General features: G+C 37.9%; 1 protein-coding gene and 1 long non-coding RNA gene across 10 annotated transcripts in view; one reads left to right on the forward strand and one right to left on the reverse strand.

Annotated features, from left to right (window-relative positions):
- The window catches only part of PLCB1 (phospholipase C beta 1), a 767,658-nt gene that overhangs the window by 317,089 nt on the left and 434,368 nt on the right, over positions 1-16,201 (reverse strand). The window lies entirely within an intron of this gene.
- LOC131382237 (uncharacterized) overlaps positions 1-16,201 on the forward strand; it is a 121,325-nt gene that overhangs the window by 81,016 nt on the left and 24,108 nt on the right. Inside the window, exon 4 of one of the 5 annotated variants that reach the window (XR_009211533.1) lies at positions 2,768-2,896. The exons of the other annotated variants lie outside the window; for them this stretch is intronic. This is a non-coding gene — a long non-coding RNA (uncharacterized LOC131382237). The remainder of the gene's footprint in view (positions 1-2,767; positions 2,897-16,201) is intronic. 5 annotated transcript variants of the gene reach the window in all.

The following is a 16,201-nucleotide window of genomic DNA, read 5'->3' on the forward strand; positions in this document are numbered from 1 at the left end:
CCAGGGCCAGGTACCAGACCATAGAGAGAGCTCCTACACCCCAGAGCCTGCTGAAATTATTCAAACAAGCCAATCCTAAGCCTGCCTTACACTACCTTGCCTATTTGTTCCTGTGGAAACAACAATAAAAGACCTTGCCCACATTTTCCCCTTGCTCCCTCTGTCTCCTGATGATCCTGGTGCTTCCCTATGTGGGCCCCTGTGGCATGGCATGCTCCCTCCATACATAATCCTAGAGAACCCAATATAAGGCCAGCTAGACTCTTCTATAGTCACTTGGTTCTTGGTGTAGGAAAAAAAAAAATGAAAATGAAGACAGAATGGTTCAAACTTTCTCAGCATTTTGTGGGAAAAATACATTGTGTTTTTAATTTAATTTGATATCACATCCTATGAATGGGACCTACTCAAAGTCTTTCTAGTCATTGTCTACATGCTTCTATACTTATGATTAGTAAGAAGCAATTATATTTGAATATTGAGAAATCAAGGTGTATCAATTAGGTATTTTCATACTAATGCCATGTAACGAACTAACCCAACATGTAGAGGCTTGAAACAATAAGTAGTTGTTTAGCTTACACTTGTATGGGTTGACTGCATGGTTGTGTTTGCCTTGACTGAGCCTGCTCACACGTGTGAAGGTAGGCTTGCTGTTGGCTTATCTAGGGTGGCCTTGGTTGAGACAACTGTGGATACTCAGCTCTACCCCATGTGATTCCTCCTCTAGCCGGATAGCCTGGGCCTATCCTTCTCATGGCAGTGTCAGAGGACAACCCTAAGAGCAAGCCCAATTGCACAAGTGCTTTTTACTTCTCTGTATATGTGACATTTGCCAACGTCTCATTTGCAATGTGTCACATTGCTGAGTAGAAGGCAATTATAAAGTACATGTCTAAGGGCGTGGTTCCAGGGAGGTAGTAATGATGAAGAATTGAGGCCAATAATGCAATCAATCTTCTGGCGAAGTAAATACCAGCAAGTATAACTTAAAGAAAAAGAAGTGCTCTGAAAACAAACAAGATTAATATTCTATCATCTGTTATAATGCTTGAGAATCCAGATGCACATTTATTAAGTAATTTGTAATGAACCAGTATTTATTCCTATCAAGACGTGACTGCCATCAGAAATTTACTCGGGTCTGTATATGAATATCCATTTTGTTATTAACATACTCACTTGTGATTATATATGATGACTTAAAGCAGAGTTTGAATTATTGCTTCAAGTTCTACTGGAAGGTAATAAGAAAAGCTGTGATTTATTTCTCAGGAATCCGGGTCAAGGCTGAGTTCTTTTGTAATGACCCTGAAGGGTAATGGACAAACACTAAATATGCAGTGTTTACAAAGCCCAGAGAAATAATTGGGGGAACAAGCACAGGCTGTTTCCCTAAGAATTCCATCTAATGTCTTTACTCTGGATAGTCCTTTAAACAGTATGGGTTAGGACTATTCTTTGCACATAACTTTTCATCTTTAATATGTTTACTCTTCTTGCAAATAACTCAGATGTGTTCTCCATCACAACTTCCAGTTATGGCCCTTGTGGCCACTCAACACTTATCCTTTATATTCCATTTCTTACTTAGGAGAGGTTACTTTTTATTAATTCATTTTTATGAGTCAACAGCTTTGTTTCCTTCACTCATTGTGCTTTAAAAGATCAAGGACTGTTGAGAGTTGATCATTCACAACCTTCACACACTGAAAAACTGCTTTAATTGCCCTGGAGAGAATGTATTATACAGAAGTGGTTATCTCATGCCCATCCAAAGGAAGTTGGCTCACTCAACAAAAATATTAATTAATGGCAGGTACATTATGTGCCAAATACTGGGTTGGTGTCTGAAAAACACACACAAAAGTTTGCATAGTCCTTATTCTTACTAAGCTATTAAGCAGTGAAGACAAAGAAATGAGTACACCAAAAATAAATTACAAAGGCTTACAGAGGTTAGGATTATGAGTTAATTGTTGGCAAGTTGTATTAGAACAGAGATGAAAGAGATCCCTATGGGCTGAAGGCATCAGGCGTATTAGTTACAGCAGCAATTTTTTTAGGCTTGTTTACCAAGGTGGAGGCTCCACAGCTCACACGCACAGACCCAGTTATAATGAGAATCTGGTATACAGAAAAGGACAAATGGTTTTCACAAGAAAACCTAATACAGGAAGCATTATAAGTGCCTTGGCATTTTAACATTGAAAACAAAATCAAACAAGGAAGACAGAAAGGGGAGAAAAATAAAGGCATTGATAATCTAATCATTAGCACAGAAAAGAGAACTGGCATGGTTTATTGCCCATGGATTTACCTCTAGCATGGTTTTTGTCCATGGATTTATCTCTAGCTTTTTAAATTTATTTTAAAACATGTTTTAAATGTAACTTCCCATTAGATCCCTTAAGTACCAAGACTTATAAACTAAACTAGGACACATATCGTGGGGGAATTATTAATATTTTGATTTTGTAGTTTTGTCAGTTAAGATTGCTTAAGTTAGAAGGTTATCAAGGAAAATGTGAAATGCTTCTATGATTCAACGTTGTTATTTGCAAGATTCTTTTTTTTTTTTTTTTTTTTTGAGACAGAGTCTCGCTCTGTTGCCCAGGCTGGAGTGCAGTGGCACGACCTCGGCTCACTGCAAGCTCCACCTCCTGGGTTCACATCATTCTCCTGCCTCAGCCTCCCGAGTAGCTGGGACCACAGGCACCCACCACCACGCCCAGCTAATTTTTTTTTTTTTTTGTATTTTTAATAGAGACGGGGTTTCACCATGTTAGCCAGGACGGTCTCGATCTCCCAACCTCGTGATCCGCCCGCCTCGGCCTCCCAAAGTGCTGGCATTACAGGCGTGGGCCACCGCACCCGGCCTCAAGACTCTCAAAAAGTATTTACCTCTTATATGTCTACAAATAATACATGACTTGATTGTTGGTTTTTTATTAATGCAACTTGTCATCAAACTCACATTCTTTCTCTCTTTGCTCTTCTTTTGAGGTTCTCTACTCCCTTTTCATGACCTGGCTCTACAGGATTAAGGTCAACTCTCTAATATTACTTCTGTACCTCCTTCCATGCACTCGGTTTGCTCCCTATCTCAAATGCAGGTCTCACCATCACACGTAGACTTGAAAAACTCATAGAAATGTAGGTAATGTATGAATTATTGTGTAGTTAATCATTAAATTGATGGCTACAACTTAAAAATATTATGTAATATTATGTTTTAATATCTTACAATATAAAACAATGGCATGAAACACAATCCCACATTTAACTTAATTTCAGCTAGATAAAAGACAAATGATTGCTTAACAATACTACTAGGAGAGATCCCAGGAAATTAACTTGGGCTGCCTTTGGAAAGAGAGATGAGTAACAAATTATATTGTTTCTTTATAAGATACATATTCCCAAAATATTTCTAGAATGAGCTTAGATTTTTAGAGTAATTATATATAAAGAGAGACTATGTGTATATGTATACTTACACTAAAAACTGGAAATAATAAATTTAAATGATTGTATGGAAATATGTCAATGTGAAATGTTATCTCCAAACCTTTTGCTAAAATGAACAGGAGAGAGATTCTTAAACTATATTTAGAATTAGGAATGCCTGGTCCGAGTGTCTTTCTTCTCCTTGGCCTTTTATCTATGGCTTTACAGTTTGTTCATCCCAGACTGGAGGAATTTCATCAATAACAAACATGGGCTCCAAGGAATGCCTTTAACAGCATAGCACCGTCCCCGAACTCCTAAATAGTATTCCTTTATTAAGATACAAAATCAGGTTAAGTGCTTCAGGAGGACAGACTAAACTACCACTTTTATTGAAAATTAGGCAGAAATGCCCACCAATTATTAGAAGGTTTTTTTCAATTATTAATTTGATGACCTGGGAAATAATTTACAAATTGAAAACAGAAATTATATTTTCTAAGCAATTTTATAGAAGCTTATTGCAGTTTATTTGAACATGTATGTATGATTTTAATTGAGATATTTTAACTGTGTTTTATAAATTGATCTAGAGTACTTATGACTTAGTTAATTTGCAAATGTTTGAAGGCTGAGTGACTTCCATGAAGCAAGAGGTTTTATTTCTTACTGAGTTTGGTCAATCAGTTTAAAATGGTGACTGATTTACATCTCCAAGCTCGTTAGTTGTATAAAACAAAGGGACAAAAGAAGTAGCACAGACCACAATCTCTGATGTTAGAGTGGATATCAACTCTTACGTGATGTTAATCCAAATGGAAATCCAATCAAGATTATTTCAGATTCCAAGACGATTTCACGCTGAAGTTGAATCCAGCCTTACAGTGCAAACAAATCAGATCAATGGGAATCCCTCTGTTAGCACTCTTGGGTGAGGTGAGAAACAGCCAGGTATTTTCCCACTTACAGTGAAGTAAACCTGTCCACCAAAACCCTAGAGCGGGGCAATCCATCTCTAAATAAAGTGCTAAGGTAGGGTCATTGCCTGATTCTTGTCTAGGTCAAAGGACAAAAGGAATGTTCTGTCCACTTCGCATGCTGCTCCTTTGCCAAATTTATGTCTAAGTCAGGAAAGAAAATACAAGAGTCATATGGGCTCTGTCTATGCACAGACATTTTCTGTGGGCACAATACTAATCTTCCACGGTGAAGGGAAAACTCCTGTTGGAATGTTGATGCTGTCTAGTCTAGTGCCTATATCTGTTTCTGAGTCTGGCTGGGGCTAAGTATAAGCTAAGAAGTTTCCATTTGAAATGCTTCACTTGCATGTCTGAGACAGCTATTTTCTTTCTCTCTGTCTAAATATTTGAAGACACATTTTACTCATGTTCATCAGACTCACATATTAATACATCAAGATGTCCAATTTCTCTACTGCATCTGTGCACCCTTGAGCAAGTCACTAAGTATCACTGAGCCTCCATGTCCTTATAAGCCAATCTATGGGTTGGACTAAATGGATGATTTCCTAAGGGGGAATGGGAGGTCCTCATTTGGATTAGTGTCAGAAACAAGTACAGACGGAGCTTTGTTTTAACTACTGTTGTCCCTTCCATCCCAATTACAAGCCTCTTTTGGTTCCCCAGCTGTGTCTGTCTTTACCATCTTATTGAATTTGGACTCAACTTCTAACTACCAGCCTTTGTATCTTTTTTGTTGAAGTGATTTTTCCATGGCCAGAGCCTGCTTAAGGCCTAACAGGCTGGAAGTGCAAGAGAGTTGATGTCTCCTGGAAACAACCGTCAACCAATGACCGAAGGAAGTTGGTGGATAAATATCCCAGCTCCCTTGCACCTCCAGTGGGGAAACTCTGAGGCTTGTATTTGATCGTGCCTCCCAGTTCCCAGTGAGATTGACTCTGGTTGCCCACAGTAGCAATGGCTTGATAACATATCCTTTATTGAGTACATCACTTCCCTCCCTCCCTTCTGCATACTTCTAATGCTGTTTCCTGGGAACTTCTTCAAAATAAACTATTTTCATTCAAGTCCTTGACTCAGGACCTACATGTGATGAAAATGATTAAGAATCATAAACACTTAGTATTTCTGTTTCTTTTTTCTGTGACTAAAATTCTATGATCCTCAGATACCCTCTTCTTAAACACAGCATTTTTTTTTTTTTTTTTTTTTTTTTTTTTGAGAAGGAGTCTCGCTCTGTCACCCAGGCTGGAGTGCAGTGGCATGATCTCGGCTCAGTGCAACCTCTGCCTCCTGTCTTCAAGCAATTCCCCAGCCTCAGGCTCCAGAGTAGCTGGGATTACAGGTGCCCGCCACCATACCTGGCTAATTTTTGTATTTTTAATAGAGATGGGGTTTCACCATATTGGCTGGTCTTGAACTCCTGACTTCAGGTGATCAGCCTGCCTCAGTCTCCCAAAGTGCTGGGATCACAGGCATGAGCCACCGTGCCAGGCCAACCACAGCATTTTAAATAAGATTGTTCTTTGGCCTTGATTCTTTCTCTTTTGCTTGTAAACTAATTGCTGGAAACTTTTGAGCTCTAATTTATATGCTTCAAACACAAAGTAGTCTTTAAAAACAAAGTGGTAAAGGAAACCTTAAAAAAATCTACATTTATCTTTTTCTCCCTTTTGCACAATGTCCATCAGCCACTAGCTGCAAAAATGTAAATGTGTAATTACCCTGAAATAATAGACTTACAGAAGCATGGAATTCTTGGCTTTTTGTTCTGTTTTCATTTGTTCATGGCCTGAAAGCCATGAAGGAAACTATCACTGTAATCACCCACGGATGCTCCAAAGTCCTGCTTGGAGAGAAGCAAGAAACCAGAAGAAAAAGCTCTTCATGCCTTTGGGAGCTCAGAGTAAATCTTGATTAACAGAGATCAAAGTGAAACCCAAAGTCATTTAGAACTTGGTCTTTTTACAGAGAGGTCAGAAGCATCATTTGGCCAGAATCTCACATTTTGAATTAGAATGTGAATAATTGGGACCTCTTGTCCCTGTTGATGGTAGTAGCATGACAAACTGCTTTGCAAAACAGAGGTATGTGTATATACTAAACACTCATGAATATACAGTTTACAATAGGTCCAGAGAATGGAATAGTATACAGCACTGAAAATAATTACTGCTAAACATATCGACATCATTCCCTTGGTACCGCATCCTTCTGCAAGCACAGCACCATTTCTCTGTTCCATTTCCTAGCTAAAGTTCTTGAAAAAGTTGTCAACATTGCTGTGCCTTTTCTCACCATTCATTTTCTCCTGAATGTTCACTTGAATGTTTGTCCTCCTTTTTCTAGAGAGGCTGTATTCACTAAGGTCACCAATGACCCCCATGTTGACAAATCCAGTAATGACATTTCCTTTCTCATCTTGCTTGACATCTCAGTAGCTTTCAAGATAAATGATCATATCCCTCTACTTTAACTATTGTCTTCTAGTGGGTTTTAGAATTTTGGACTTTCCCATTATCGTCCTACTTTTCTGGCCATTCCTTCTCAATATACTTTGCAGGTCCATGGCCTTTTGTGTTACTGGAGTGTCTAGGATTCTTTTCTGAGAAATTTTCTTCATCTCCACACTCCCTGTAGGTGGTCTCACCCTGTCTATGCCCTAAAATATTTAATATATAAATACTAATAATTCCCAAGCATACATCCCCAAAAATGACCTTTCTCCGGCACTCCTGACTTCAATATCTATTTTTTACACATTTCCACATGAATGCAGGGTCAGCTTCATGAGTGTGAGGCCTCTGCAGTCACACAGGGCCCGGTACTCAGAAGGACCCATGCTTAGTTTAATGTTCTGCAGTCATTGTCCTGAAATTCTCCATCATTTTATCTTTGAACTTGTGTTTTGTAACTGAAGTCTGATGGAACAATGGAGAATGCACATAAGCAGAGGAGATATGTGCAAGATACATGTCCATTGTTCTTTGCTGCCCTGCTCACATACTGAATTTGCAATGCTCAGGTGCACAGAATGTCCATGGATCCTCAATAAGAGTTCAATGAGGCTCAAACCAACTACATGATAAAAGTGTTACATCTCCAGGTTCTCACATCTATGAAAAGTCATGCTTTCCATTAGAATCAGAACTTGCTTCAAATGCAGAAATAGCATTCTAAAACATGAAACACCAATAATCCTAATCATTATGTGTTATTTCTATTAGCCAACCATGACACTGAATATAATGACATAGAAAAAGTGAGAAAGATGGAACAACCGAGAGTTCCCCTTCTTTCCAGTCCTTCCTTTCTCATCAGTAAGCTGAAGGTAGAGAAGACTGGTAGAGTGTTCATGTATCAAGAAGTAAAATAAAAACAATGATACTAGTTTTGTACAGTAGTTCCTCTATCTTGATAAGAACAAAAAACATAGGCATGTACTATCTATGAAATGTGAATTGTATAATTTTTGTGATTCTGTATATAAATTAAATGCTTAAAATGCATTTTATTTGCTGCAAATGGCATTGCATAAGGATGAATGTTAAAACTCGTAATGTACAATTTTAATTGTTTTTACTTAGAATGACATTAAATAGTAATTTTTAAGAAAATACCATGACCAGTCAAGAGACAGATTGCAGAAGAAAGAAAAGTGTTCCATTTTAGTATCTTTACTGGCACTTCCCCCACTGCTTTTTGGAAAAGGGACCCCTCAGTTTCACTTTTGGAGTGTGCCAGCAAATATGTAATCAGCCCTAATGACTAATAGATACCCCAAACTTTAAATGTCCATAAAGTGTTCTTAGTTCTTCCCTTTCTTTCCAAATCTTCCCTCATTTTCCTCATCTTGGTCACAGCCCATCAACCCACCAGTTGCTCATATAAAATAATTGAGAGTTAGCCTTTATTCCATGACTTTCTAGATCATTAAGACATAGGGCATTATCTCCACACAGTGTACATCAGGCTGTCCATTCCTCTCAATCCTCTATTACTCTTTAGTTCAAGTCATCACCATCTCTTGCCTAGACAAGTACAGCTCTGAATTTCCTGTTGTCTCTCCACAAGCCATCTTATAAACCATCCTCAGACAGGTCCTTTTTTTTTTTTTTTTTTTTTTTTTGAGATGGAGTCTCACTTTGTCACCCAGGCTGGAATGCAGTGTCATGATCTCAGCTCACTGCAACCTCTGTCTCTCGAGTTCAAGTGATTCTCCTGTCTCAGCCTCCCAAGTAGCTGGGATCACAGGCATGTGGCACCACACCCATCTAATTTTTGTATTTTTATTAGAGATGGAGTTCCACCATGTTGGCTAGGCTGGTCTTGAACTCCTGACTTCAAGTCATCCGTCTGCCCCAGCCTCCCAAAGGCTAGGATAGGGATTACAGGCATGAGCCACCATGCCTGGCCTCCCAAACAGATTTCTAAAACACAGAAATAGATATTTCCCTGTTTCTACTAAAAACATTCAAATGAGTCTCCTTGCTCTTTGCATGACACCCAAATTCCAACCATTGTCTCCAAAGTTTTACATGACCTGGTGCCTACATAGCATTCCACACTCTCTTTATCCCATTCCACTTTTCATCCACCATGGCTCTGCTTCACAGGACTTGTGATTTCTCCAAAATCCCAGGATTACTTTGACTTGAAAGCCCTTTTGTACTAATGAGCTTTCTTCTCTGTGTGATCCAGACCCCTGATCTTTGCCTGGATGGCTCTTGTTTTCATACAGATCTCAGCTTAAATGTCTCCTCCTCAAAGAGTCCTCCTCTAACCACTCAAAAGAAAACAAAATACACCTGGTTACTCCAACTGGCACCTCGCTTTAGTTACTTCACATCATTTTTCCTGATCATGAACTCATTTGCTTATTGCCTGTCTTCCTCCACTGGGATGTCAGCTCTGTGAGATCAGGGACCTTAACTGTCTTATTTACTGTTGTTTCTGGGGTCTCTAGGATAGTGTCTGGAGTAGGTGTCAATTGAATGAGTAAATAAAAGAATTAATCAGCGTGGTAAGTGCAGTTGTGTTTCCTCTGTTGATGGGTGTGTTTGTATATATGTATCTTTACATATATGCACCCACATGCAAAAATGACATATATACCTATATATATTTATATATTACTGTAGATATTGGCATTGTTTCCTCTTCACCCATTCTCTACCTTCCTCACTGGGTGGAAGCCACAGACTTAGAGGGAAATTAACTCCACCACTGTTGCAGAGGGCTGCCCTGATCTGCTTAAAACCAATCTTATCCACCAGCCACAGTTTTGGATTCACTGACGGGCACGCAACTGATAGTAAGATGACCTCTGAAATTTTGTTCAGTGGCTGAGGGATAAAAGCCCTCATTCTGACCCTCAGTGTGACCATGGAAGCAACTAGTTTCTAGTTCTAGTTTCTGCTGGCATCAAAATGACAACCAAGAGGAGAGCCTCCTTTGGCACGAAGCAAACATCAAGGAAGAGTGAAGAGAAACAGCTAGACCTTTAATGACCTGGCTGAGCTGCTGGCTGGTTCAAACCTGAAGCCCCGCCCTTGGGCTTTCTAGTTACACAGTTATATGAAGAAATACATTTCATTGTTTAAGCCAGTGAGAGCTGGATTTTCTGTTCCTTGCATTGTAATTGACACTGGTAGTAAATTTTAATCACTATTAGCCTTTTGGGTGTATTTCCTTCCAGTAGTTTTTAATGCTGTTGAAAAATAAGATAGCTGCAACTGGAATGCATGTATAATTTTGTGTATCATTTTTCTACTTATTGTTACAGTATAAGCATTTATTTTCATGCTAATACTTACCTTAACAACCCTAATCTTATTGATTATAATATCAGTGATTCCATACACTATAATCTACTTAATCATTTCCCTATTTTTGTGGACACATAAGCTATTGTCACTCTCTTCAAGTTTTATTTCCTTTCTTTCATACTTATATCCTAGAAATTTGATCATTAAGTCAGTATATGTGAACATTGATTTACCTATTGAAACGCAATGCCAAGTGGCTTTTAAAAATAATATTCTTAGTACCAACAGTACCCTGCCATATTAGGCTTTATCACAGTTTTACAAAAATTTGATAATTAAATACCCCTCGACTTGGATTAATCCTGTTTTAATTTGTATTTTTCTGATTACTAGACAGTTTGGGTGATTTCTGATATGTATTTTACTATTAATATTTATCTTTTGCGGAAATACTTGTTTACTTTGTAGTTGGATTTTACAGACAGCTTTTCATTGTGGCAGATGTAGTCAATGTCCTGGCAATATTTTCTGAGTTCCCATCATTCCTGTGATGACTTTTGAGGCAAACAACTGAAGCTTTCTGCCTAAAGGCACTCTTGCTGGTGTCCAGTAGGCCCAAGGACGGGATGAGCAGCAGTGGTTGAATGAAAGAGCATTTCAAGGGAGAGCTCCCTTACAAACCAAATGCATCCATCAATCAAAACCTGTTGGCGGATAACTACCTCTGCTCCCTTGCCCCTCATGTGGGGTAACAGTAAAGTCTGTGTTATAACCTCTCACCCCCAATACTGCAGTGGGATTAGGTTCCAGTTGTCCACAATAGTAACCTGCTTGTTAACTCACACCATATTGGCTGCCTTCCTGCCTTTCCTTCTCTCTATTTCTGCCCACGCCTGTACTGGTGCTTGTTGACATCACCTTCCAGATAAACTCTTTGTACCCAAAAGTGTCTCTCAGTCTTTGGTTCTAGAGAATCCACCTTAAAAGAGCCATCAAATGAGATTTGCTTTAGTGCAATGACTTAGGCGCTTAAGAATACTTGCTGAACATTTGAATTCTTCCCTACTCTGTGTAAAGAAAAAAAAAGATTCAAAATAAAGGAGTTCACTTTTCTTTGGAAATAAGCAGGAATATTTGATACAATGTACACTGGTCTTTTAAAACTCTTAAAACACTTTCAATAAAAAGGAACAAAAATAACTAATGATTTTTTATGACTTTTAAGCTAAAAGGAATATTTATTCACTCTATATGTGGATTCAGAACTTTGTTTTTTCTTCTGTGGGGTACTTCATGGAGCTTTTGAAAAGTACAAATTTTTTTCTCCACAGGCTTTAATCATTATGCTTCAAGGAAATCTTTTGAAATGAAGGCAGCATATGTTGCAATAACTAGGCCCTTTCATTAAATTCATCCCTTAAGAAAAGCCCACGCAGTAACTGATTTTTGACCTCAGTTCAAATAGAACTTTGGCTAGAAAATTCTCAGAGGTAAAATACCAACAGCAATAGGAATGTTTCATATTTTAAAGTTTTCCAGTAACCACAATACACTTTATCCAGCATATATTTGGTTTGGGCTGTTTGAAGTTCACTTGAAGTTTAGACGGTGTTTTAAAGATTGAATGAATACCCTGTTTTCCAAGAATACGTGACCCATTTTAAGGATTGATAACATGAGAAGAAATTATTCTTTTAAAGAAAAGTGTGTTGATAAGACAATATCACAACTATATATCAATGTCCTTTCAAAACACTGTATTTTAGAACTTCTGGCTTCTTCAGATTTCCAATTTGGTTATGAGATCTGAAAACTTAACTGATAATAGATTCCCTTTAAAGTATAAATTGACTTCAAAGCCACAGCTTTAGTTGCTAAGTCGCAATTTCTAAGTCATGTCTTTAAAAATTTTTAACAACTTCAAATGGACATTTTAACATTGGTTGCTTTTAAGTAGAGAAGGAACATACCGCCTACTAATGATTTTTTTAAGTATTTATTTATTTATGTATTTTAGAGTTGGAGTCTTGCTATGTTGCCCAGGCTAGAGTGCAGTGGCTATTCACAGGCACCATCCCACTACTGATCAGCAATGAAGTTTTGACTACTAATGATTATTGCTAACCTATGTTAAATTAAAGTTTCTCATGCATGCCAGTGACATTGGTTTTATATGCATGATGATGTTCACTCAAAATAATTGGAATTTTGGAGGGAAGATTTTTCCCATTACTATTTTAGAGAGATTTTCCATCAAGATCTTGATGTATTGGAGAATACTAAACTTATGAACATCATGTTCCCAGGCATTGGGTTGTCCACAGGGGAGAATGAAGTGAAGACTTGGTATCCGGATAATTTAGGCTAAAAACTGTTAGTGGTCAAGTAAAATGGGTTCAAGACAGAGGGGGAAATGGAATTAAATTGCCACAGACCTGCATCAGAGTCAACATTTTAGCACCCCTCTGCTTTTAACTTAAGTGCAATACTGTTTCCAAACTCTAGCACTTGCTCCCAAACTTGGCCCATCGTCCCTGGAGCTCAAGTTCAGGAACACACAAATCAAGAGGCTGCTGCAGAAGTCCCTGGCATTTTAACTGGCTGAAAGTGCTACTGCTTTTCAGTATTTGTGAGGCTAATGCACAGGCCAATATTACACAATGGCCTGAGATGCCAATAGTGCTCTCATTGAGAAAAATTAGATGTGATCTGATCAAGTTATTCAGCTAACTGACTCAAGATCAGAATTATGAGTTCTGTTCTATCTCCTTCTACCTTGCAATTCTGGATTAATTTGCTATTGCATACCAACACAAGGAACCCCCAAGAACAAATGACACCTAGCAAAATTATAGTGTCAATATATTCTTTTGCCAGTAGGATCACAGAATAAATCATCTTCTATTGATGCTATATTTCATGAATGTGTAGTTTGAAAAAAAAAAGTGATTTATAATCTCAAGATAGCTCAAGCTGGGTAACCGAAGTCCAGAAAACCTAAAACAGACTTCGCCAGCTGTAAGTACTATAGATATGTAGCCACATATCATAGCCAGTTAAGCACTAAATTTATGTTACAACACCAGGAACATTCCAAGGAAATTCAATAATATCTATTTATTAAATTCAATGCTATGATTACCAACCAAGCAAAACAAAGCTGAAACATATTCCATGGAAAATCTAACTGCTCAAAAGGTGCCCAACAGAAATGTTATGTTTATTTGGTGATAGTTAAATGATGATCATCCTCTCATTCATATTCACATGCTTCCTAAAAAATGTTGTTTTTTACATTCCAAAGGATAAGTCACACTTCATTTCTCAACTCTGTTTGACTTTGAAGGTGCTAGAGTATCTGTTATCCTGCTTATTAGAAACAATCAACTTTTTGACAAGGTATACACTAGGTTCACATGCTGAAAACCCGATAGAAACTGAGATGATTCGTCCACCCATTCACTTGCTACATTAAGCAAATATTTTTAATATTTAATGATTGTTTCCACCTGTTGATAAGGCACAATTTTTCATCTGAAGTAAGCACAATACATAAGTAGATAGTAGCCTGTTGTAAGGCAGTCAAATATACTTTGTAAAATTACACATAGTTTGGGGTCTTAGAACTAATTTTTAAAATTTAAAAGTGATGATTTAAAAATTCCTACATCATACTTTAATTATGTAATTGATAGCAAATACATAATGAGATGAAACTTTTGAACTGTTGATTTTTTAAATACATAATGATTAATTTTCCTTCATAGGGAATAAATTCAGAAGAGGAATCCAGGGCTGCTGTGGTGGCTTTAGTCACTAGGGCACACATTCTTGTAAATTTCTGCTCTTCCATCCTTAGCAATGACATCCAACTGCAAATTTGCCTAAATTCAGTCCAAAATGGCAGTTGGAACCTCAATCTTCACCTCTGTTTTGCAGGTATCATGAAGGAGGAAATGACTGAGGACAAAACACAGGTTCTGGGGTCTATATCCTCTTGAGAAAAAAAATCTTCCTTAAAGTCCTACCTTGCCGCTCTTACTTACATCACATTAGTCGGAATTAGTCACATGGCTACTCCAGTCTTCTAGCTGGTTACATTTCCAGAGAAAGGAGAGGAAAGCTATTGGTTAAATAGATATACCATATATTTCTGTTTGCCTATTCAGATCTACTTTCTTTTTTTATTTTTTATTATATTTTAAGTTCTGGGGTACATGCGCATAATGTGCAGGTTTGTTACATAGGTATACATGTGCCATGGTGGTTTGCTGCATCCATCAACATGTCATCTACATGAGGTATTTCTCCTAATGATATCCATCCCCTAACCCCCCAACCACTGACAGGCCCCGGTGTGTGATGTTTCCCTTCCTGTGTCCATGTGTTCTCATTGTTCAACTCCCACTTATGAGTGAGAACATGAGGTGTTTGGTTTTCTGTTCTTGTGTTAGTTTGCTGAGAATGATGGCTTCCAGCTTCAACCATGTCCCTGCAAAGGACATGAACTCATCCTTTTTTCTGGCTGCATAGTATTTCATGATATATGTGTGCCACATTTTCTTTATCCAGTCTATCATTGATGGGCATTTGGGTTGGTTCCAAGTCTTTGCTATTGTGAACAGTGCCGTAATAAACATACATGTGCATGTGTCTTTATAGTAGAATGATTTATAATCCTTTGCGTATATACCCAGTAATGGGATTGCTGGGTCAAATGGTATTTCTGGTTCTAGATCGTTGAGGAATTGCCACACTGTCTTCCACAATGGTTGAACTAATTTACACTCCCATCAAAGTGTAAAATTGTTCCTATTTGTCCACATCTTCTCCAGCATCTGTTGTTTCCTGATTTGTTAATGATTGCCATTCCAACTGGCGTTAGATGGTATCTCATTGTGGTTTTTATTTGCATTACACTAATGACCAGTGATGATGAGTTGTCATATGTATGTTGGCTGCATAAATGTCTTCTTTTGAGAAGTGTCTGTTCATCTCCTTCACCCATTTATTGATGGGGTTGTTTGTTTTTTTCTTGTAAATTTGTTTAAGCTCTTTGTAGATTCTGGATATTAGCCCTTTGTCAGGTGGATAGACTGCAAAAATTTTCTCCCATTCTGTAGGTTGTCTGTTCACTCTGATGGTAGTTTCTTTTGCTGTGCAGAAGCTCTTTAGTTTAATTAGACCCCATTTTCAATTTTGGCTTTTATTGCCATTGCTTTTGGTGTTTTAGTCATGAAATCTTTGCCCATGCCTATGTCCTGAATGGTATTGCCTAGGTTTTCTTCTAGGGTTTTTATGGCTTTAGGTCTTACATTTAAATCTTTAATCCATCTTGAGTTAAATTTTGTATAAGGTGTAAGGAAGGGTTCCAGTTTCAGTTTTCTGCATATGGCTAGCCAGTTTTCCCAACACCATTTACTAACTAGGGAATCCTTTCCCTATTTCTTGTTTCTGTAAGGTTTGTCAAAGATCAGATGGTTGTAGATGTGTGGTGTTATTTCTGAGGGCTCTGTTCTGTTCCATTGGTCTACATATCTGTTTTGGTACCAGTACCATGCTGTTTCGTTACTGTAGCCTTGTAGTATAGTTTGAAGTCAGGTAGTGTGATGTCTCCAGCTTTGTTCTTTCTGCTTAGGATTGTCTTGGCTACATGGGCTCTTTTTTGGTTCCATATGAAATTTAAAGTAAATTTTTCTAATTCTGTGAAGAAAGTCAATGGTAGCTTGATGGGGATAGCATTGAATCTAAAAATTACTTTGGGCAGTATGGCCATTTTCACAATATTGATTCTTCCGATCCATGATCATGGAATCTTTTTCCATTTGTTTGTGTCCTCTCTTATTTCCTTGAGCAGTGGTTTGTAGTTCTCCTTGAAGGGGTCCTTCACATCCCTTGTAAGTTGTATTCCTAGGTATTTTATTCTCTTTTTAGCAATTGTGAATGGGAGTTCACTATGATTTGGCTCTCTATCATTGGTGTATAGGAATACTTGTGATTTTT

Source organism: Hylobates moloch, unplaced genomic scaffold, assembly GCF_009828535.3.
Source record: "Hylobates moloch isolate HMO894 unplaced genomic scaffold, HMol_V3 SCAFFOLD_21, whole genome shotgun sequence".
In the NCBI taxonomy this organism is placed as follows: domain Eukaryota; kingdom Metazoa; phylum Chordata; class Mammalia; order Primates; family Hylobatidae; genus Hylobates; species Hylobates moloch.